This window comes from Schistocerca piceifrons, unplaced genomic scaffold (assembly GCF_021461385.2).
Source record: "Schistocerca piceifrons isolate TAMUIC-IGC-003096 unplaced genomic scaffold, iqSchPice1.1 HiC_scaffold_567, whole genome shotgun sequence".
In the NCBI taxonomy this organism is placed as follows: domain Eukaryota; kingdom Metazoa; phylum Arthropoda; class Insecta; order Orthoptera; family Acrididae; genus Schistocerca; species Schistocerca piceifrons.
This window is the reverse complement of record NW_025728807.1, coordinates 136,213-158,336: the sequence shown is the minus strand read 5'-3', so window position 1 is coordinate 158,336 and position 22,124 is coordinate 136,213. Positions and strand designations below refer to the sequence as shown.

At 52.2% G+C, this 22,124-nt stretch overlaps 14 non-coding genes across 14 annotated transcripts; 5 read left to right on the top strand and 9 right to left on the bottom strand.

The window, feature by feature from the left end:
• Positions 1-402: 402 nt before the first annotated feature.
• Trnam-cau lies at positions 403-475 on the bottom strand. The gene has a single exon. It is a non-coding gene; the product is annotated as a tRNA-Met (tRNA).
• A 6,323-nt stretch (positions 476-6,798) lies between these two features.
• Positions 6,799-6,870, top strand: Trnaa-ugc. The gene has a single exon. It is a non-coding gene; the product is annotated as a tRNA-Ala (tRNA).
• Positions 6,871-7,462: 592 nt separating this feature from the next.
• Positions 7,463-7,536, bottom strand: Trnai-aau. Its single transcript has one exon. It is a non-coding gene; the product is annotated as a tRNA-Ile (tRNA).
• A 1,009-nt stretch (positions 7,537-8,545) lies between these two features.
• Trnag-gcc lies at positions 8,546-8,616 on the bottom strand. The gene has a single exon. It is a non-coding gene; the product is annotated as a tRNA-Gly (tRNA).
• Positions 8,617-8,956: 340 nt separating this feature from the next.
• Positions 8,957-9,028, top strand: Trnaa-ugc. The gene has a single exon. It is a non-coding gene; the product is annotated as a tRNA-Ala (tRNA).
• A 592-nt stretch (positions 9,029-9,620) lies between these two features.
• On the bottom strand, positions 9,621-9,694 carry Trnai-aau. The gene has a single exon. It is a non-coding gene; the product is annotated as a tRNA-Ile (tRNA).
• Positions 9,695-10,703: 1,009 nt separating this feature from the next.
• Trnag-gcc lies at positions 10,704-10,774 on the bottom strand. The gene has a single exon. It is a non-coding gene; the product is annotated as a tRNA-Gly (tRNA).
• A 340-nt stretch (positions 10,775-11,114) lies between these two features.
• Positions 11,115-11,186, top strand: Trnaa-ugc. Its single transcript has one exon. It is a non-coding gene; the product is annotated as a tRNA-Ala (tRNA).
• Positions 11,187-11,778: 592 nt separating this feature from the next.
• On the bottom strand, positions 11,779-11,852 carry Trnai-aau. Its single transcript has one exon. It is a non-coding gene; the product is annotated as a tRNA-Ile (tRNA).
• Positions 11,853-12,861: 1,009 nt separating this feature from the next.
• On the bottom strand, positions 12,862-12,932 carry Trnag-gcc. Its single transcript has one exon. It is a non-coding gene; the product is annotated as a tRNA-Gly (tRNA).
• Positions 12,933-13,272: 340 nt separating this feature from the next.
• Trnaa-ugc lies at positions 13,273-13,344 on the top strand. Its single transcript has one exon. It is a non-coding gene; the product is annotated as a tRNA-Ala (tRNA).
• Positions 13,345-13,936: 592 nt separating this feature from the next.
• Positions 13,937-14,010, bottom strand: Trnai-aau. The gene has a single exon. It is a non-coding gene; the product is annotated as a tRNA-Ile (tRNA).
• A 1,009-nt stretch (positions 14,011-15,019) lies between these two features.
• On the bottom strand, positions 15,020-15,090 carry Trnag-gcc. The gene has a single exon. It is a non-coding gene; the product is annotated as a tRNA-Gly (tRNA).
• Positions 15,091-15,430: 340 nt separating this feature from the next.
• Trnaa-ugc lies at positions 15,431-15,502 on the top strand. Its single transcript has one exon. It is a non-coding gene; the product is annotated as a tRNA-Ala (tRNA).
• The last annotated feature ends 6,622 nt before the right edge of the window (positions 15,503-22,124 follow it).

Sequence of the window (22,124 nt, the reverse complement as noted above, 5' to 3'; positions counted from 1 at the left end):
GAGACGATTCGTGTGGAAAAAATTCCGTTCCGGTACCGGCAATCGAGCCCGGGCCTCCGGGGTGATAGCCAGGCATCCTAGCCACTAGATCTCACCGGATTTGGGCGTCCGTTCGACGGATCGGATGGTCTCTCGCACATTTCGTGCCGAGGCCCGTGTCGGCACCCTTCTCTCTTTGCGAACGTCATTGCGCATACCGGCTGGCAAGGCGCGCACCTCAAAAGTCTCAGAGCAATGCTTTTGGCTTCATGCTCTACTGGGAGAAGAGGAAAAGGAAAGCTGTCAGTATCAATAACAGGAAGTGTAAATTTTCTCTCTGAAGCGTTGAAACGTTGTGGATAACAAACAAGAAATAAGTTCGAGCCCTAGCGACAGCACCACCGTGAGTCACAGAAAATTAAATGCCCCGGGTGAGGATCGAACTCACGACCTTAAAATTATGAGACTTACGCGCTGACTACTGCGCTACCGAGGCACGGGGCGGACCGTTGGTCCTGGGAACTGGGCAAGTAGCGTACCCATTGTTAGACGCAGAGATACTCTACTTGGTGGATAACGTGTTCTGTTGCTACACGTGCATTGCCGGCCCAGTTGATTGTGGTGGTGCTGCAGCTTTTGCAACGATGGGCAGTACTCCCCGTCGTTCAAGTTCATTGCCTCGGAGGCACCTGGACACAGCAACTTGTGAGGCCAGGCCGACGCCAGTCCGCAGAACATGACGCGAGCGTCCGAGTGGGGAACCGCACGTGCTGCGTTCTCGGTTCTTCTCAAGGGAATCCCGCTATACATTCTTGTGGATCGTGCATCTCATGCGCGCAAGCCACACGGCACCGCGGGAAAAGCAAAACGATGCATCGGCCGGGAATCGAACCCGGGCCGCCCGCGTGGCAGGCGAGCATTCTACCACTTTTTTTTTTCTTTTTTTTTTATTTTCTTTTTTTTTTTTTTTTTTTTTTTTTTTTTTCCTTTTTTTTTTTAGGGCCTCCCAACTCCCCTTATAGCCCTCCTTGCTCTCACCAAAATATGCCTTCATCGGCGAGCTTCAACGCTATCATATCGGTTGTGGTATACGCTCGTCGCCGACGGCTGCTCTCGTGGATCATATCGTGAAAATCAAAAAAGAAATGAAAATTCTTCCACAAACTCTAATCTTCCGTCCAGCAATGAAATGCACAATAAAAGACAATGGTCCTCTGCAAACAAAGAAAATGGCAAAATAAAAGATCCATCCTAAAAGATGCCACAGACGACGAGTAACTAAAAGTCGTAGGAAAGTTCGTTCTTATACAAAAAACACACAATTAAGTTCCATGTCCATTCTCGGAGAAAAGGATGCGCGTGGAGAAGACAAATTAAAAACGCACTCCTAAGATCGGAAGAAGAAGGTAGTAAATGGGAATTAAAATAATATTGTCACTTCCATGTGGAAAACGAAATGCACCACTGCCATAAGTCAAATAAAATAAATAAAAGATAATCTTCTTCTTTAGCGCATAATTGTCTCACAGATCCATCAAAACCATCTGGTCAAATCCAAACAAAAATGATTGAAAAAAAAACGAAAAATAAGAGATAGCCTCTTCAGACGTAAATGGAGTTTTCAATGTATCAATTATTGAACATCTTCGCATAACCATGTTTTAACGCCGCACACAGAAAATTGGCAAAAAGTTCGTTATAATGTTTCAGCCGCTGGACATGGGAATGTGCATCCCACAAGTATGCTAAATATGTATATACGTCCTGGACTTGGCAATCCAGAATGGCGAAGACTGTGTGACCTAAGAGCCACACCATGGTATTGTGCTTCGCGCGAGGGAAGGGTTTAAACCCTGGCGCAAGAACATCATTGAGAGTCACGTGCGAGGGTGTCGTCCTGTTGATCAGAGCCACCATGACCCTACACAGTTCCCAGATGGCCGACACAAGGCCACATTGAAAGCGATGCTCCCGTGTGTCTGGAACGCCGCATGCACCACAGTTGGCAGACGGCAGCAGGCGGATGTCCGAGAGACGTTGGTTAGTGGCCACCGTATTGTTAACCAGTTTATACCACTGGGACCGAACGCCGGAGGGCAACACGGAATGATGAATATTCAACCACACTTGCCGCCAGTCGGTCGCGGGGAAACGAAGAGCGAGCTTGTGAGGGGGTGGCCGCCCCACCATTGCCGCATACAGTCGTCGAACATTCCTGTTCCTGTCCAGCGCCGTTTCCAGTACGTAGCTCCGCTGCAGGTAGTAAGCTCTGACGTAGCCGAGTTGATACGGGATGCCCACCACGGACACCGGTGCGCTCTCGGAGGGCGGCCGGTAAGCGACGAGCATGGCCGCCGCCGTTCCATCCGGGCTGTTAGCTTGCAAGGTGGCCATGCGGTGCACCAGCAGCGCCGAACACTTCCTGGAAAAATCGACGAGGCCGAGTCCCCCGAAGGTGGTGTCGAGGACGCACGTTGCCGCCCGAACCTTGAAGATTTCGTGGCGCCACAGGAGCCAGTAAGCGGCCTGCGAAAATGATCGGGCGAGTGGGCGTGGAACGTCCAGGAGCTGTGCCACGTACCAGGCCTTGGAATACACGGCGTTGTTAATTAGGTCGACCTTCTGGAGGAGGGTGAGGCGTCGGCTGGCGTAAGTCTTACAAAGGCCTTTGACATGATTGAGCAGCCGGCGCCAGGTGCGCGCCCGCATCTGTTGGGGATTAGCAGTAACGTCAAGGCCCAAGATAATGTGATGACGGGCTACGCGAAACCAAGTCTGATCGGGATCCACTTCACAATTTCCTAAAGGAATCATTACGGTCTTCCTTGGATTTATCAAGGCACCCGACGCACGCTCATACCTCCTCAATAAGGGCCGGATGTGATGAAAATCGTCGTCGTCGCCGATAAAAACACCTACGTCATCAGCATAAGCGAGACATTTCACAGTGGCAAGATGAATATCCACGCCGCCTATCGTGCGGTCGAGCGCACGCAGCAGTGGGTCCAAAGCAATGACAAAAAGGTACATAGATAAGGGACAGCCCTGTCGCACCGACCTACGAAGAACTATAGGTGGTGTTCTCCATCCATTAATAGTCACCACCGAACTGGCTCCTGTCAGGAAATGGCGAATCACGCAAATGAAGCGGGGGCCAAAGCCCATTCTGTCCATAACGTGCATCAAATAATCGTGGCTCATCCTGTCAAACGCGTTGGCAAAGTCCAGAGAAAGAACACCGGCTGAAAGCCGATGGACGGCCGAGTAAGCGATGATGTCACGATAGGTAGACGCTGCATTGAAAATGGTCCGCCTCTTAACGCCGCAGGATTGAAACGGGCAGATGACTTTGTCCATGACTGCCTGTAACTTCGCTGCAACACATCTGGCCGCCAACTTGTAATCAGCATTCAGCAGCGTAATTGGCCGCAGATCGGTGACACGACACGGACCCCGTTTTTTGGGGATAAGAACAATGTGCCCTGCGAGAAACTGACTCGGGATGACGAAGCCGCGAAGCACTTCGTTCACCAGTACCGTAAACTTGTCCCCTACAATATCCCAGAAAGTAATATAAAATTCTGTAGGAAGACCGTCGGGTCCAGGCGACTTGCCTGTCGTGCTGGCTTTCAAGATCTGTAACACGTCCTGATTAGACACCTCTGCAACCAGCTCTTCACGGTCAGGTTCGGACATGCAGTCGACTAAGTCATGTAATAAAAGTCGCATGGCCTCCCCGTCCACGGTAGTGTCGTGAAAGAGCGAAGTATAATAGTCGGAGATATGACGTACAATTTCGTGCCGCTGCGATAAGACAATCCCCCCATCAGTTTCTAGCGCATCAATATACTTTTTGCGAGCCTGTGTCTTCTCCCGGGCAAGATGATAGAGCGATGGCTCCTCGTCATCGATGTGGCATAACGGACGGCTCCGAACCGTTAAACCCCGCGACCTTTCCCGGTGCAGCCTCAGAATCTGGGTTTTAATTTTGCTCAGGCGGAGTCTAATATTTGCGTCCGGGCCAGCAGGTGCATGGATAGCATCCTGTAAGCACTGCTGATAAAATGCTAAAGTACGCCTGTGCCAGTAACTCGTTTCTCGACTATATAATTGCGCCGCCTTCCGCAAAATTGGTTTGGCATGCGCCACCCACCACTCGATGCAGGACCCGTAAGTATGGAACTTTGTTAAACACTGCTGCCATGCGACACGTATCTCCGCACGGAGCCCTTCGGCACCCAGATGGCCGGTATTGAATTTCCAATATGCCGGAAGAGATTTCGTGCGACAGCACGGCAACCGCAAAACGCACACGTAGCCACAGTGATCACTCACGGCGACAGGCAGAACTTCGACTGCACATAAAGCGCCTGTTAGCTCCCGTGAAACGTAGATCCTATCAATGCGACTGGCCCCCCTAGTAGAAAAGTGCGTATACTGCGTCATAATGGGATGGTAGTGACGCCACGTATCACGCAAGTCCACTGCATTTAAAAGGGTAGTCAGTTCAGCACATTTTGTGGGGGTGGGGTATTGGTCAGCAGAGGCAACAACACAATTAAAATCGCCACCCAATATGATGGGGCGAGCCGTAGCCAAAAAGGGGCATATGTCCGTGGTAAAAAAACGAGCGCGTGTGCGTTTTTGATCAGTCCCCGAGGGCACATAGACGTTGACAAATTGGACTCCCTCAATCACACACGCTAAGATACGACCATTTGGGAGAAGTTGGATGTCCGTAGGCTCTAAAGACGACTTATATAAAATCGCAGTGCCACAATTATTATCACTATTCAGATTGTAAACAACATCATAACCTGGGATATTGCTAAAAACGTCACTAGATACCTCTTGAAGAAGGGCAATACTAAAATTTCCATGAAATAAAACGTCTGTAAAAGCTGCTATCTTGTGCGCCGCTGAGATACCGGCAACGTTTAATGTCAAAACAGAAAACATACCCGTGGGGCGTGATTGCGTTGACATTTTAAGCAGATGGACAATACAGAGCAAGAGAAAAAAACACCAACGAAGTGATAAAATGCCGGACTTACACGTAAACGAACAGCAGCTGGCATAAAAATGGAAATTTCAGTAGGTCTTAAAACACTGTAGTGGTTAGTAGCAATTCTACAAAAACATGGCACGACAATACACTGGACGCAGTACAAGATACAGTAGTTTCCATGTCAAGGACAATGTAGGTCTCCGCACACTCTACTGGCCCCCCTCGTCCTCCTGCTGTTGCCACCACGGGCTGTGACTATCAGGTGGCGGGGGTGGTCGTGCGTCGCCCGCCGACTGGGCGGCTTCCGCCTGGCCGCCGCGCGATGTTACGGCCGGCTGTGACGGCACCGAATATTTGCGCGGGCGCTGTGGTAACTGCTCACTGCCCTGTTCTAATTTGCGCTTAGCAGCAGCAATGTCCTGTTCCTTCCCGGCACTGAGAAATTGTTTCAAGTGAGCAGTGTGTGCTCGAATCTTCTCTGTCCTGGCGGGGCTGCTATTACGGGAGGAACCCTGTGACATTGGCTCACTTTCACTGCCACTCTCCGTGGCTGGCGGATTCGCGAGGGCGGCCGGGTTCGGATCCCTGACCTGTTTACCCTTGCCCCGCTGGCGGCGTTGCTTTTTACTTTCCGCTGAAGGCGTTACAGTTTCGGCAGAAGTTGGCACCGGGAGGGGCGGCGGGGGTAAAGAAGCGTCTGTTGCCTCCACCGATTCCGATTGAACGGGAGCAGTATTAACAGGGAGTACGTCCCGTTCGTCATCAACCCGGTCGGTCGGGGCAGGCGGGTCCTGGACAACCTCCATTTCCTCCTGCCCGACAGTCGTGTTATTATTTTCCGCGACGGACCTGTCTTCGACAGAAGCAACGGCCGACGGTCGCACGGTCGGTCGGTCGGTCGGACCGGTAAAGGATGTTCCTGCTACAATCTCACTCATAAGGGGCACAAATTTATCGCTACCACCCACAACATCTTGGCGCGGTAACTGAACAGGCCGCCGTCGAGGGCAGTCACCCCTTAAATGTTCCGTGGAATGACATACGGCACATGTCGGCGGTTGCCCGATATATGAGATCTGTGCACGAACCCCACCGATTACAAAGTAGGAAGGAATATGTTGTTTCAGGTCCATCCGGACACTACGGACACCACTAGCAACTTTATAACGGTATGCACTAGACCATTTCTCCATCGTAATGTTCAGAACGTCACCAAACCGCGACAAGGCACGAGATAAAACTTGATCAGGGCATTCAGGTGGTACATTAAAAACACGGACAGTTCGAATTCCAAACCCTGACGCCACAATTTGCACATTACTAATACTGCCGTCTGCATGTTTAAAACGGCGACTGCCACCAAATTTAGCAACAAATTTTTCACACAAGTCCCCAGACGTAAATTTCAAGAACAAGCAATACTGAACAAAGTCCAATTGAAAGGTGTCTACGATTTCTTCCGGTATCTTTAAGTCTTCGAATAACCATTCGTGTATTTCAAATGCGGTAGGGCGGACAGCACTTCTATCAAAGACACACTGAACGGTGTTAGCTCTCGAAAATGTCGACATTTTGTTACTTACAAAACTTGAAAGCAGCAATCACGAAGAACGAAGCGCCAAAGTCCCGGCGACGTAAACAAAGCCGCAACCGTCCCGCTGCCCCGCGCGATGCGCACGGATACGCTGTCCGAATGCGTCTGGATGTGCTCCCCTAGCCTGCCTCGAAATGCGCCTGCCAGGTACGATCACCTTCCGCCGCTGCCGACTGGCGGGAAGCCGACACAGCGCGGCGTGGGGGCGCCCGGTTGTGCGGTGGTGGTGTAAAGGTCAGCATAGTTGCCTTGCAAGCAGTTGATCCGGGTTCGATTCCCGGCCACCGCAGCAGGCTTTCAGCTTTGCGGATGAGTACTTTTGCCACGCGCCGTTAAATTAATGTTCTTTCTCCCTCTTACTCGCTGCAGACCAGCCTACAGTGTGTCTCGACTTGTCTCGACTTTGCTCAGCTGACGCGAGAGCTGACGCTCTCCAGTCGGCCTATATCAAAACGACAAGCACGAGAAACGACTGAGAGAGGCAGGGAGAGGCGAGGCGGTGGACACACAGCACGCCCCTTCATTTCACGGTGGCGTCTCCCTCACTGAATCGGTCTGCAGCTGCGAAAACAAAGGAGAAAGAAAAATAGGAAGCAAAATTGCCAACAGTACCCTGTGTTCCCATGCGGTCACCCGCCCAAGCACTGACAAGGGCCAAAGTTGTTACACGTCGGCAATCGGGCATTTTCTTTCATTTTCTCTTTGCCGTATGAGAACCAGCGTATTCAACATATTGTGACCATTGCCGAGCGAATGCTGCAGCGCTTCCCGACGAGTCGGGATCGGATCCTCTGCCAACGTCCACGCAGGGCGATGATCTTTTGGTCATCACACTCGCCAGCTGAAATCGGCGCTGCCTTTTCGTAGTAGTAAAAGCCTACTGGCCCGTGGGGGGATCGAACCCACGACCTTCGCGTTATTAGCACGACGCTCTAACCAACTGAGCTAACGGGCCTCGACGCGGACGGTTGCTCAGCCCTACGCTGGAAACACGTCGCATGAAGCCACACGCCACTTCTAGGGTCACCGTGTGTCTGCTTCGCCCGTCTATGTTCTGCTGGCGGTCACGAAACAGTAGCTGTACTGCGAGCAGGACGGGAAACGGCAGCACGCACTGCTGAAACTTGAGACGATTCGTGTGGAAAAAATTCCGTTCCGGTACCGGCAATCGAGCCCGGGCCTCCGGGGTGATAGCCAGGCATCCTAGCCACTAGATCTCACCGGATTTGGGCGTCCGTTCGACGGATCGGATGGTCTCTCGCACATTTCGTGCCGAGGCCCGTGTCGGCACCCTTCTCTCTTTGCGAACGTCATTGCGCATACCGGCTGGCAAGGCGCGCACCTCAAAAGTCTCAGAGCAATGCTTTTGGCTTCATGCTCTACTGGGAGAAGAGGAAAAGGAAAGCTGTCAGTATCAATAACAGGAAGTGTAAATTTTCTCTCTGAAGCGTTGAAACGTTGTGGATAACAAACAAGAAATAAGTTCGAGCCCTAGCGACAGCACCACCGTGAGTCACAGAAAATTAAATGCCCCGGGTGAGGATCGAACTCACGACCTTAAAATTATGAGACTTACGCGCTACCGAGGCACGGGGCGGACCGTTGGTCCTGGGAACTGGGCAAGTAGCGTACCCATTGTTAGACGCAGAGATACTCTACTTGGTGGATAACGTGTTCTGTTGCTACACGTGCATTGCCGGCCCAGTTGATTGTGGTGGTGCTGCAGCTTTTGCAACGATGGGCAGTACTCCCCGTCGTTCAAGTTCATTGCCTCGGAGGCACCTGGACACAGCAACTTGTGAGGCCAGGCCGACGCCAGTCCGCAGAACATGACGCGAGCGTCCGAGTGGGGAACCGCACGTGCTGCGTTCTCGGTTCTTCTCAAGGGAATCCCGCTATACATTCTTGTGGATCGTGCATCTCAAGCGCGCAAGCCACACGGCACCGCGGGAAAAGCAAAACGATGCATCGGCCGGGAATCGAACCCGGGCCGCCCGCGTGGCAGGCGAGCATTCTACCACTGAACCACCGATGCTCAGACCAGTAGCAACCTTTCGCTGCTTCCCCAGCAGATGTCTCGAGATAACGTGGGACTGCCGTCAAGCGCCGTAGCATTGTGTCGAGAAAATGCTGCAGACGCTGAATCCTGCACTGTACCGCCTAAAAATGCCGCCAGAACGCCGTCCTCTGCGTCCTCTTGCGTCGCCGGCGCCGACTCTTGACAAAGGGTGCGAAATGTGCATGGATACGCCGTGCGAATGCATCTGCATGTGCTCCCCTAGCCTACCTCGTAATGCGCCTAGGGCTACGATCACCTTCGGCCGCTGCCGACTGGCGGGAAGCCGACACAGCGCGGCGTGGGGGCGCCCGGTTGTGCGGTGGTGGTGTAAAGGTCAGCATAGTTGCCTTGCAAGCAGTTGATCCGGGTTCGATTCCCGGCCACCGCAGCAGGCTTTCAGCTTTGCGTATGAGTACTTTTGCCACGCGCCGTTAAATTAATGTTCTTTCTCCCTCTTACTCGCTGCAGACCAGCCTACAGTGTGTCTCGACTTGTCTCGACTTTGCTCAGCTGACGCGAGAGCTGACGCTCTCCAGTCGGCCTATATCAAAACGACAAGCACGAGAAACGACTGAGAGAGGCAGGGAGAGGCGAGGCGGTGGACACACAGCACGCCCCTTCATTTCACGGTGGCGTCTCCCTCACTGAATCGGTCTGCAGCTGCGAAAACAAAGGAGAAAGAAAAATAGGAAGCAAAATTGCCAACAGTACCCTGTGTTCCCATGCGGTCACCCGCCCAAGCACTGACAAGGGCCAAAGTTGTTACACGTCGGCAATCGGGCATTTTCTTTCATTTTCTCTTTGCCGTATGAGAACCAGCGTATTCAACATATTGTGACCATTGCCGAGCGAATGCTGCAGCGCTTCCCGACGAGTCGGGATCGGATCCTCTGCCAACGTCCACGCAGGGCGATGATCTTTTGGTCATCACACTCGCCAGCTGAAATCGGCGCTGCCTTTTCGTAGTAGTAAATGCCTACTGGCCCGTGGGGGGATCGAACCCACGACCTTCGCGTTATTAGCACGACGCTCTAACCAACTGAGCTAACGGGCCTCGACGCGGACGGTTGCTCAGCCCTACGCTGGAAACACGTCGCATGAAGCCACACGCCACTTCTAGGGTCACCGTGTGTCTGCTTCGCCCGTCTATGTTCTGCTGGCGGTCACGAAACAGTAGCTGTACTGCGAGCAGGACGGGAAACGGCAGCACGCACTGCTGAAACTTGAGACGATTCGTGTGGAAAAAATTCCGTTCCGGTACCGGCAATCGAGCCCGGGCCTCCGGGGTGATAGCCAGGCATCCTAGCCACTAGATCTCACCGGATTTGGGCGTCCGTTCGACGGATCGGATGGTCTCTCGCACATTTCGTGCCGAGGCCCGTGTCGGCACCCTTCTCTCTTTGCGAACGTCATTGCGCATACCGGCTGGCAAGGCGCGCACCTCAAAAGTCTCAGAGCAATGCTTTTGGCTTCATGCTCTACTGGGAGAAGAGGAAAAGGAAAGCTGTCAGTATCAATAACAGGAAGTGTAAATTTTCTCTCTGAAGCGTTGAAACGTTGTGGATAACAAACAAGAAATAAGTTCGAGCCCTAGCGACAGCACCACCGTGAGTCACAGAAAATTAAATGCCCCGGGTGAGGATCGAACTCACGACCTTAAAATTATGAGACTTACGCGCTACCGAGGCACGGGGCGGACCGTTGGTCCTGGGAACTGGGCAAGTAGCGTACCCATTGTTAGACGCAGAGATACTCTACTTGGTGGATAACGTGTTCTGTTGCTACACGTGCATTGCCGGCCCAGTTGATTGTGGTGGTGCTGCAGCTTTTGCAACGATGGGCAGTACTCCCCGTCGTTCAAGTTCATTGCCTCGGAGGCACCTGGACACAGCAACTTGTGAGGCCAGGCCGACGCCAGTCCGCAGAACATGACGCGAGCGTCCGAGTGGGGAACCGCACGTGCTGCGTTCTCGGTTCTTCTCAAGGGAATCCCGCTATACATTCTTGTGGATCGTGCATCTCAAGCGCGCAAGCCACACGGCACCGCGGGAAAAGCAAAACGATGCATCGGCCGGGAATCGAACCCGGGCCGCCCGCGTGGCAGGCGAGCATTCTACCACTGAACCACCGATGCTCAGACCAGTAGCAACCTTTCGCTGCTTCCCCAGCAGATGTCTCGAGATAACGTGGGACTGCCGTCAAGCGCCGTAGCATTGTGTCGATAAAATGCTGCAGACGCTGAATCCTGCACTGTACCGCCTAAAAATGCCGCCAGAACGCCGTCCTCTGCGTCCTCTTGCGTCGCCGGCGCCGACTCTTGACAAAGGGTGCGAAATGTGCATGGATACGCCGTGCGAATGCATCTGCATGTGCTCCCCTAGCCTACCTCGTAATGCGCCTAGGGCTACGATCACCTTCGGCCGCTGCCGACTGGCGGGAAGCCGACACAGCGCGGCGTGGGGGCGCCCGGTTGTGCGGTGGTGGTGTAAAGGTCAGCATAGTTGCCTTGCAAGCAGTTGATCCGGGTTCGATTCCCGGCCACCGCAGCAGGCTTTCAGCTTTGCGTATGAGTACTTTTGCCACGCGCCGTTAAATTAATGTTCTTTCTCCCTCTTACTCGCTGCAGACCAGCCTACAGTGTGTCTCGACTTGTCTCGACTTTGCTCAGCTGACGCGAGAGCTGACGCTCTCCAGTCGGCCTATATCAAAACGACAAGCACGAGAAACGACTGAGAGAGGCAGGGAGAGGCGAGGCGGTGGACACACAGCACGCCCCTTCATTTCACGGTGGCGTCTCCCTCACTGAATCGGTCTGCAGCTGCGAAAACAAAGGAGAAAGAAAAATAGGAAGCAAAATTGCCAACAGTACCCTGTGTTCCCATGCGGTCACCCGCCCAAGCACTGACAAGGGCCAAAGTTGTTACACGTCGGCAATCGGGCATTTTCTTTCATTTTCTCTTTGCCGTATGAGAACCAGCGTATTCAACATATTGTGACCATTGCCGAGCGAATGCTGCAGCGCTTCCCGACGAGTCGGGATCGGATCCTCTGCCAACGTCCACGCAGGGCGATGATCTTTTGGTCATCACACTCGCCAGCTGAAATCGGCGCTGCCTTTTCGTAGTAGTAAAAGCCTACTGGCCCGTGGGGGGATCGAACCCACGACCTTCGCGTTATTAGCACGACGCTCTAACCAACTGAGCTAACGGGCCTCGACGCGGATGGTTGCTCAGCCCTACGCTGGAAACACGTCGCATGAAGCCACACGCCACTTCTAGGGTCACCGTGTGTCTGCTTCGCCCGTCTATGTTCTGCTGGCGGTCACGAAACAGTAGCTGTACTGCGAGCAGGACGGGAAACGGCAGCACGCACTGCTGAAACTTGAGACGATTCGTGTGGAAAAAATTCCGTTCCGGTACCGGCAATCGAGCCCGGGCCTCCGGGGTGATAGCCAGGCATCCTAGCCACTAGATCTCACCGGATTTGGGCGTCCGTTCGACGGATCGGATGGTCTCTCGCACATTTCGTGCCGAGGCCCGTGTCGGCACCCTTCTCTCTTTGCGAACGTCATTGCGCATACCGGCTGGCAAGGCGCGCACCTCAAAAGTCTCAGAGCAATGCTTTTGGCTTCATGCTCTACTGGGAGAAGAGGAAAAGGAAAGCTGTCAGTATCAATAACAGGAAGTGTAAATTTTCTCTCTGAAGCGTTGAAACGTTGTGGATAACAAACAAGAAATAAGTTCGAGCCCTAGCGACAGCACCACCGTGAGTCACAGAAAATTAAATGCCCCGGGTGAGGATCGAACTCACGACCTTAAAATTATGAGACTTACGCGCTACCGAGGCACGGGGCGGACCGTTGGTCCTGGGAACTGGGCAAGTAGCGTACCCATTGTTAGACGCAGAGATACTCTACTTGGTGGATAACGTGTTCTGTTGCTACACGTGCATTGCCGGCCCAGTTGATTGTGGTGGTGCTGCAGCTTTTGCAACGATGGGCAGTACTCCCCGTCGTTCAAGTTCATTGCCTCGGAGGCACCTGGACACAGCAACTTGTGAGGCCAGGCCGACGCCAGTCCGCAGAACATGACGCGAGCGTCCGAGTGGGGAACCGCACGTGCTGCGTTCTCGGTTCTTCTCAAGGGAATCCCGCTATACATTCTTGTGGATCGTGCATCTCAAGCGCGCAAGCCACACGGCACCGCGGGAAAAGCAAAACGATGCATCGGCCGGGAATCGAACCCGGGCCGCCCGCGTGGCAGGCGAGCATTCTACCACTGAACCACCGATGCTCAGACCAGTAGCAACCTTTCGCTGCTTCCCCAGCAGATGTCTCGAGATAACGTGGGACTGCCGTCAAGCGCCGTAGCATTGTGTCGATAAAATGCTGCAGACGCTGAATCCTGCACTGTACCGCCTAAAAATGCCGCCAGAACGCCGTCCTCTGCGTCCTCTTGCGTCGCCGGCGCCGACTCTTGACAAAGGGTGCGAAATGTGCATGGATACGCCGTGCGAATGCATCTGCATGTGCTCCCCTAGCCTACCTCGTAATGCGCCTAGGGCTACGATCACCTTCGGCCGCTGCCGACTGGCGGGAAGCCGACACAGCGCGGCGTGGGGGCGCCCGGTTGTGCGGTGGTGGTGTAAAGGTCAGCATAGTTGCCTTGCAAGCAGTTGATCCGGGTTCGATTCCCGGCCACCGCAGCAGGCTTTCAGCTTTGCGTATGAGTACTTTTGCCACGCGCCGTTAAATTAATGTTCTTTCTCCCTCTTACTCGCTGCAGACCAGCCTACAGTGTGTCTCGACTTGTCTCGACTTTGCTCAGCTGACGCGAGAGCTGACGCTCTCCAGTCGGCCTATATCAAAACGACAAGCACGAGAAACGACTGAGAGAGGCAGGGAGAGGCGAGGCGGTGGACACACAGCACGCCCCTTCATTTCACGGTGGCGTCTCCCTCACTGAATCGGTCTGCAGCTGCGAAAACAAAGGAGAAAGAAAAATAGGAAGCAAAATTGCCAACAGTACCCTGTGTTCCCATGCGGTCACCCGCCCAAGCACTGACAAGGGCCAAAGTTGTTACACGTCGGCAATCGGGCATTTTCTTTCATTTTCTCTTTGCCGTATGAGAACCAGCGTATTCAACATATTGTGACCATTGCCGAGCGAATGCTGCAGCGCTTCCCGACGAGTCGGGATCGGATCCTCTGCCAACGTCCACGCAGGGCGATGATCTTTTGGTCATCACACTCGCCAGCTGAAATCGGCGCTGCCTTTTCGTAGTAGTAAAAGCCTACTGGCCCGTGGGGGGATCGAACCCACGACCTTCGCGTTATTAGCACGACGCTCTAACCAACTGAGCTAACGGGCCTCGACGCGGATGGTTGCTCAGCCCTACGCTGGAAACACGTCGCATGAAGCCACACGCCACTTCTAGGGTCACCGTGTGTCTGCTTCGCCCGTCTATGTTCTGCTGGCGGTCACGAAACAGTAGCTGTACTGCGAGCAGGACGGGAAACGGCAGCACGCACTGCTGAAACTTGAGACGATTCGTGTGGAAAAAATTCCGTTCCGGTACCGGCAATCGAGCCCGGGCCTCCGGGGTGATAGCCAGGCATCCTAGCCACTAGATCTCACCGGATTTGGGCGTCCGTTCGACGGATCGGATGGTCTCTCGCACATTTCGTGCCGAGGCCCGTGTCGGCACCCTTCTCTCTTTGCGAACGTCATTGCGCATACCGGCTGGCAAGGCGCGCACCTCAAAAGTCTCAGAGCAATGCTTTTGGCTTCATGCTCTACTGGGAGAAGAGGAAAAGGAAAGCTGTCAGTATCAATAACAGGAAGTGTAAATTTTCTCTCTGAAGCGTTGAAACGTTGTGGATAACAAACAAGAAATAAGTTCGAGCCCTAGCGACAGCACCACCGTGAGTCACAGAAAATTAAATGCCCCGGGTGAGGATCGAACTCACGACCTTAAAATTATGAGACTTACGCGCTACCGAGGCACGGGGCGGACCGTTGGTCCTGGGAACTGGGCAAGTAGCGTACCCATTGTTAGACGCAGAGATACTCTACTTGGTGGATAACGTGTTCTGTTGCTACACGTGCATTGCCGGCCCAGTTGATTGTGGTGGTGCTGCAGCTTTTGCAACGATGGGCAGTACTCCCCGTCGTTCAAGTTCATTGCCTCGGAGGCACCTGGACACAGCAACTTGTGAGGCCAGGCCGACGCCAGTCCGCAGAACATGACGCGAGCGTCCGAGTGGGGAACCGCACGTGCTGCGTTCTCGGTTCTTCTCAAGGGAATCCCGCTATACATTCTTGTGGATCGTGCATCTCAAGCGCGCAAGCCACACGGCACCGCGGGAAAAGCAAAACGATGCATCGGCCGGGAATCGAACCCGGGCCGCCCGCGTGGCAGGCGAGCATTCTACCACTGAACCACCGATGCTCAGACCAGTAGCAACCTTTCGCTGCTTCCCCAGCAGATGTCTCGAGATAACGTGGGACTGCCGTCAAGCGCCGTAGCATTGTGTCGAGAAAATGCTGCAGACGCTGAATCCTGCACTGTACCGCCTAAAAATGCCGCCAGAACGCCGTCCTCTGCGTCCTCTTGCGTCGCCGGCGCCGACTCTTGACAAAGGGTGCGAAATGTGCATGGATACGCCGTGCGAATGCATCTGCATGTGCTCCCCTAGCCTACCTCGTAATGCGCCTAGGGCTACGATCACCTTCGGCCGCTGCCGACTGGCGGGAAGCCGACACAGCGCGGCGTGGGGGCGCCCGGTTGTGCGGTGGTGGTGTAAAGGTCAGCATAGTTGCCTTGCAAGCAGTTGATCCGGGTTCGATTCCCGGCCACCGCAGCAGGCTTTCAGCTTTGCGTATGAGTACTTTTGCCACGCGCCGTTAAATTAATGTTCTTTCTCCCTCTTACTCGCTGCAGACCAGCCTACAGTGTGTCTCGACTTGTCTCGACTTTGCTCAGCTGACGCGAGAGCTGACGCTCTCCAGTCGGCCTATATCAAAACGACAAGCACGAGAAACGACTGAGAGAGGCAGGGAGAGGCGAGGCGGTGGACACACAGCACGCCCCTTCATTTCACGGTGGCGTCTCCCTCACTGAATCGGTCTGCAGCTGCGAAAACAAAGGAGAAAGAAAAATAGGAAGCAAAATTGCCAACAGTACCCTGTGTTCCCATGCGGTCACCCGCCCAAGCACTGACAAGGGCCAAAGTTGTTACACGTCGGCAATCGGGCATTTTCTTTCATTTTCTCTTTGCCGTATGAGAACCAGCGTATTCAACATATTGTGACCATTGCCGAGCGAATGCTGCAGCGCTTCCCGACGAGTCGGGTTCGGATCCTCTGCCAACGTCCGCGCAGGGCGATGATCTTTTGGTCATCACACTCGCCAGCTGAAATCGGCGCTGCCTTTTCGTAGTAGTAAAAGCCTACTGGCCCGTGGGGGGATCGAACCCACGACCTTCGCGTTATTAGCACGACGCTCTAACCAACTTTTTTTTTTTTTTTTTTTTTTTTTTTTTATATATTTTTATTTACTGTTGTGCAATCGTTGCATGGGGCCGTTACTAATAAAACGTCGCCTAAATGCTGTCTGCAAACTTATCGCGCTAAGCTCGTAACACACTATCGAAGACTGCTGGCACACGATGCAACAACAAATTGCACCAGTTGTTACGTCTCATACGTTGGAGCAGAGAATTGACGTGTTTTGTCGACACTCACTGGGCAATTGGAAAATTCGCAAGCATTTCGAATGCAATGTTTCCCACGTTTTCGCTCATTTCGCGGTTCCGTTGAAGACGTTCTTCACCACCTGACACGGAAAAAGGAACGCAGTCGGTAGGGCTTTTTTGATTCTTTTCCTTCAAAGGGAGTTAGTTTTCTAGTGAGTTCCTCTTATGGCATGCACTAGACAACCAGAACTGCTACAGCAGAGAGTCATTTTTGTTGTCAGCTGTAGTTGCATTATCACCAACGCAGAGCAATTCCATTGGCGTCGCATCAAAACGAATACCTGCCGAAACCCGGGATCGAACCAGGGACCTTTAGATCTTCAGTCTAACGCTCTCCCAACTTTTTTTTTTTTTTTTTTTTTGAAGCAGACACTCTACCACTCGAACGAATATATCAATTGAAAAAAATATTAAAGAATATCCACCACACAGCCACTTCAAAAGAAGTACAGTACTGAAATTAAAATCCTAAAACATGACTATATAATGTAGACTGCTTACTGAAATAAAGGTTAAAAAACGAAAACTTCAGTCCTGGTGTAGAGAAGAAACATACATAAAGGCGGCAAATTCAGAAACAGTATAAAAGAAAATGGCTCACACAGGTGACCTTAGCCAACACCCTCTCTATCAAATGTCAGGCTAAGCATATTGGCAAAATCATCTCGGAGGCCTGGCAATCGCAAGCGCTGCCAGTAAGCAGTAAGCATGTACTGCCGAAACGCTAGGTGTCCATCCTCTTCATGACAACTGTTGACAAAATGTACGAAATGGCCAATCAACCACATGACGGTATGGAGCTTCGTCCGCGGAAAAAAGGAAGAATCGGGCCGGACGATGATGTCAATAGTATAAGCGGCTTCAGCAGACCTAGTGACAAAAGCAAGTTGTTTCCTGAGCCAACGCCAATTAGCAAGGTGCCCACAGCAGGTGAATCGATGTTCAAGGGTATCCAGGAGACCACACCGAGTACAGGTGTCCGTGTCAGAAAGACCAATACGGTGCAGTCGTACATTGGTGGGAACCAAATTATTTATTACCCTATACCACGTGGACGCCACGGCCATAGAGTGGATCGGCAGACTAACGTTCTTCCAGACGTTCCTCCAGGACACGGATGGAGACGCCAGTTCTATTGGATTGGGACTGGCCAGCCCCTCCCAGCGGGCAATCAAGCTCTTGGTCGTTGGCACCGGTCGCCGCAAGAAGACGTCACCGAGGTAACTCACCGCAATGTAAAATTCCCGAATGTGTTTCAACTTAAAATTTAGGCGTCCGACATCGACAGGTGGAGCAAGGCTCGCCGGACGCACAACAGTAAAAAGCCTGGATGTAATTGAAGTCACTTCTTGCGTAACAATTAGAGTCGTTCGGCGGACGTACAAAGCAGACGCCTTGCGAGTAATGTCAGAGAGGCCCAAGCCTCCGGAGAGACGCGGTTTCGTCATTACCTCGTAACGTAACTTGAATAGATGGCCCTTCCATATAAACCTGCTAGACAATTGGCGCAACCTTTTCGCCACCATCATGGGAAGTGGGAACAGCTGAGCGACATAATAAGCTTTACATAGGACGTAGGTGTCTAAAATTCGGACTTTTTGCAAAATGGTAGCAGAGCGCTGCTCATGGACCATCAGAGCCCCCTGTATCTTCTCGGTGACATACTTCCAATTGAGAGCCGCCATTTTTAGAGGACACCGATCAATGATAATCCCCAAGGACGTATGGCGATCGACAAAAGTGGCCCAAGGGACGTCAGCATCGCGAAATCCTCGAATATCAAGGAACTTACATTTACCCTGATTGAGACGCGCTCCAGAGACACGACAGTATGCATCAACTGCCCCTTTCAACAACGGGATATCATCTCGTTGACGGAGGAGAACAACGACATCATCCGCATATGCCTTAACCGAGAGCTTCCCACCAGAGAGGGACATACCCTGAAGCTTGAGAGCAATAGTCCGAAGCAGCGGTTCCAGGGACAAAACGAATAAAGACATAGAGAGCGGACTACCCTGAGGCACTCCGCGGCGGATAGCAATGGGCGGCGTCAGCTGCCCATTGACAGACACCCGACCTGTTATTCCCCTGTACAAATTGCCAAGAACACCACGTGATGAAGCGTTAAAACCTATTGTACCTAAAACACGATCTAAAAACACATGACTGACGTGATCAAAAGCCTTATAAAAATCAAGGAAGGCAAAGGCACAATGTACGTTTGTAACCGCCGCAACCGAGACAACATCCCGATATTCGGCTACTGGTGTCAGAATAGATCTATCATGAAAACAACATTGATGTGCACCAATCACACCCCGAAGCAGAGAAGACAGCCGGCTATTGAGCGCTCTAGCAGCTGTCTTATAGTCAAAATTCAGCAATGTGAGCGGACGAAGATTGGCAGCAGATAAACGACCAGAGGACTTCGGAATTAAAACAATTTTCCCTACTTTAAAATCGGCAGGCACATCCATCCCTCTGACAATCTCATTTAAAATCTGCGTAAAAATGCCACCCAAAAGAGGCCAAAAACGGAGATAAAATTCTTTAGGCAGGCCGTCTGGACCCGGCGATTTACTGGACGGAGAGCGAGCAATAAAATCGAAAACATCATCTACCTGGAACTCCCGGAGAAATTCGCCGTTCGCGTCAGGCGCGATCGTCGCAGTTAGATCCCCAAAGACATCATCCGAAAGAGACTCACCAGAATCATCGGCAGAATAGAGACTAGTGTAATACTGATGAAGAGCACGAACCATTTCCTCCTGTGCACTAAGCTGTCGCCCATCATCCACCGTAAGAGAAGAGATGAAGGAGCGACGACGACGAGTCTGATGCCGTAGCAGGTGGTACAAGGATGTCAGTTCACCTTCAACAAGAGAGTGAGGTTTCGACTTAACTCGCAGACCATCCATCTGTCGTCGTTTAAGGCTCAAGAGCTTGGCTTTAATACGACGAACATCATGGATCCGCAGAGGAGAGGTACCCGCCGCGTCATATAGTTCACGCAGGACAGAGTAGTAATATTCATACGTGTTCTTAAAATCACGCGTCCTAGCAGCACAGTAGAAAATCAAAGTCTGACGAATCTTGGGCTTGGCAAACGCAGTCCACCAAACCAGCAAGGAGGGGTATCGCGGGACAGAGCGAAGACATCGCTCCCACACGCCACTTATAACATCATCCATAGCACTGTCGGCAAGGTGGGAAACATTTAACATCCACTGGGAACGATAAAGTTTTGCAGGTTGGCGACTAAGATTTACAGTTGCAGTAAAAGCACAATGGTCAGAAAAACTAGTAGGAATAACATCGACAGAAAGAATTTTATCACATAAAAAATCAGATAAATAGAATCTGTCGAGTCTACTGCATGAGGACGCGGTAAAAAACGTATATTTCACCAGGGTTGGATATTTGTGTTCCCAAACATCACGCAGATGCATCGTACGAACTAAGTCATGTAAATCACGGCAGTAATTAAAATTGGGGGACTGGTCTGCAGGGCGTAAAACACAATTAAAATCGCCTCCGAGCAGGAGACTCCGAGGACTCTGGCGCAAAAGATAAATAAGCTCTTCTTTATAAAAGCGCGATCGAGCCACAGTGTGACCCGAACCAGAGGGGGCATACAAAACAACGAGGCGGAGATCAAAAAGACGACAACCAATCCCACGGCCAGAGTCAAGGAATTCAATGTCAGTAATAGGAATGCCCTCTCGAAAGAAAAGAGCAGTTCCTGTTGAATATTCCGGCGCGACATTAAAAACAGTTTGAAATCCAGGTAGAGAGAGATCAGAAAACAACACTTCCTGCAAAAACACTACGTCCGCACAGGCGTCGTAAATAAACTGCCGCAAAGAGGCAATGCGAACGTCGGACTCAATACGGTTAACATTTAAGGTAAGAAAGGTGTATGCTTGAACCATAGAGAGAAAAGCGAGAAAACAAATCACCTACACCGACGCACCAGCGTCACAGTCCATAGCAGGGGTGACGGAGGCATCCGAGGGAGGGGGACTGCTACCCCGTTCCGCGGATCCCTTACGTTTCGGTTTTTTACGAACAGCATTAACGTTCGGCTGAACGCGTAACTTGCGTCGGCTGACGGGCAAGGAAACTTCAGCCGCCGGTGACGTAGGAGGGTCAAGTTCTGTATCCGACACCACCCGCGCCGGTCCACATGCGGGATCCGGGGTCGCGGGGGAAACATCCGACAAAACGGAATGGTCAACACCTGCACTAGCTTCCGGCAAACATGGACTGCACGGAGGCGAAACGTGAGCAGGAAGGTCCGAGGCCGCAGAGTTGGAAGGAAGCGGAGCAGCTCCGCTGGCAGAGGTATGGGGCAGCGAAGCAGGAAGTTGTCGCGGCTCCACTTGTTGTGACATCGAAGTCGGTTCGGAAGACGGCGCCAACAGGCCCGACCGACGACCCGACTCGAGAGAAGCCGCGTCGGAGGCCGGAGGGGCGCCAGCAGCCGCCACCGGAACCGCTACCTCAGGAGGGCAGGGAGCAGCTACAGTACACAGTGGCTCGGAGGATGCCGGTCGCTCGGACTGGGGCATCTCAGGGAGATCCTCATCCGTACTATTTCCATCGTGTGGGCGACGCCTCTTATTATTCAAAAGTGGCACACCCACCTGAGGGACAGACGGAACAACATCAGATTTAGCACGCAAAGGAGGAAATTCTGTATCAGGGGTGCGCAAAACCTGTGGCGGGGCGCTACTACCACTGGACTGTGCTACACCAAGAGCAGAACCACCTGCAACGAGGTCAGCGACCGTTAACTTGCGACGCTGTTCGAGAGAATTTTTTAAAACAAAAACTCTCCGCGGACAGTCGGTACGCACGTGACCACTTTCATTGCACAAAAAACAGGTGCCAACCTGACCACTATATGTTACATGGACACGATATCCACCGATCTGCAGGTGAGATGGAATATTCTGCTTAACGTGCATTTCGACTGAACGAATACCACTGTAACATTGCAGGCGATGTTGGCTTGACCAGCGTTCAAGGCGAATGCTCTTTACATCACCATACTTCTGTAGACCCTCCTTAAGATAGACATTATCCACCTCCGGCGGAAGGTTGTAAACACGAACATTGGTATACGTGATGGAAGCATTGGAAAGCAGCACGGTACTTACAGAATCATCCCGATGCCGAAAGAGAACTTGATGACCATATTTAGAAAGAATTTTATCAACCTGAAGTGGGTCCATAAACTTAACAAAGAAAACATACAGTTCGGTATAAATATAAGCAGTGTGCACCTGATCCGAATGAACACCAAAGGTATCTACCAACCAATCATGAATCTCAAGAGAACTAGGTTGCACATGGCGGGTTGACTTGTCAAAAGCAAAACTAACTGTAGCCTGACGAGGAATAACCTGGGACGACATTTTCAAAATATGCGGTCGAAACCGCTACACAAAAAACACTGAAATAAGGACAGAAAGTAACACAAGGTACGAAACAACGACGGAGAAATACTCTCAGAAGTTGCAACACAACACGTAACAAAAACGATAGTCCACTATACGTAACGCTACGGCGGAGCGGAAGACTAGGCACGTCCACACTGCACGGCGTCTAAAGCGGAACACCAACTGAGCTAACGGGCCTCCACGCCGACGGTTGCTCAGCCCTACGCTGGAAACACGTGGCATGAAGCCACACGCCACTTCTAGGGTCACCGTGTGTCTGC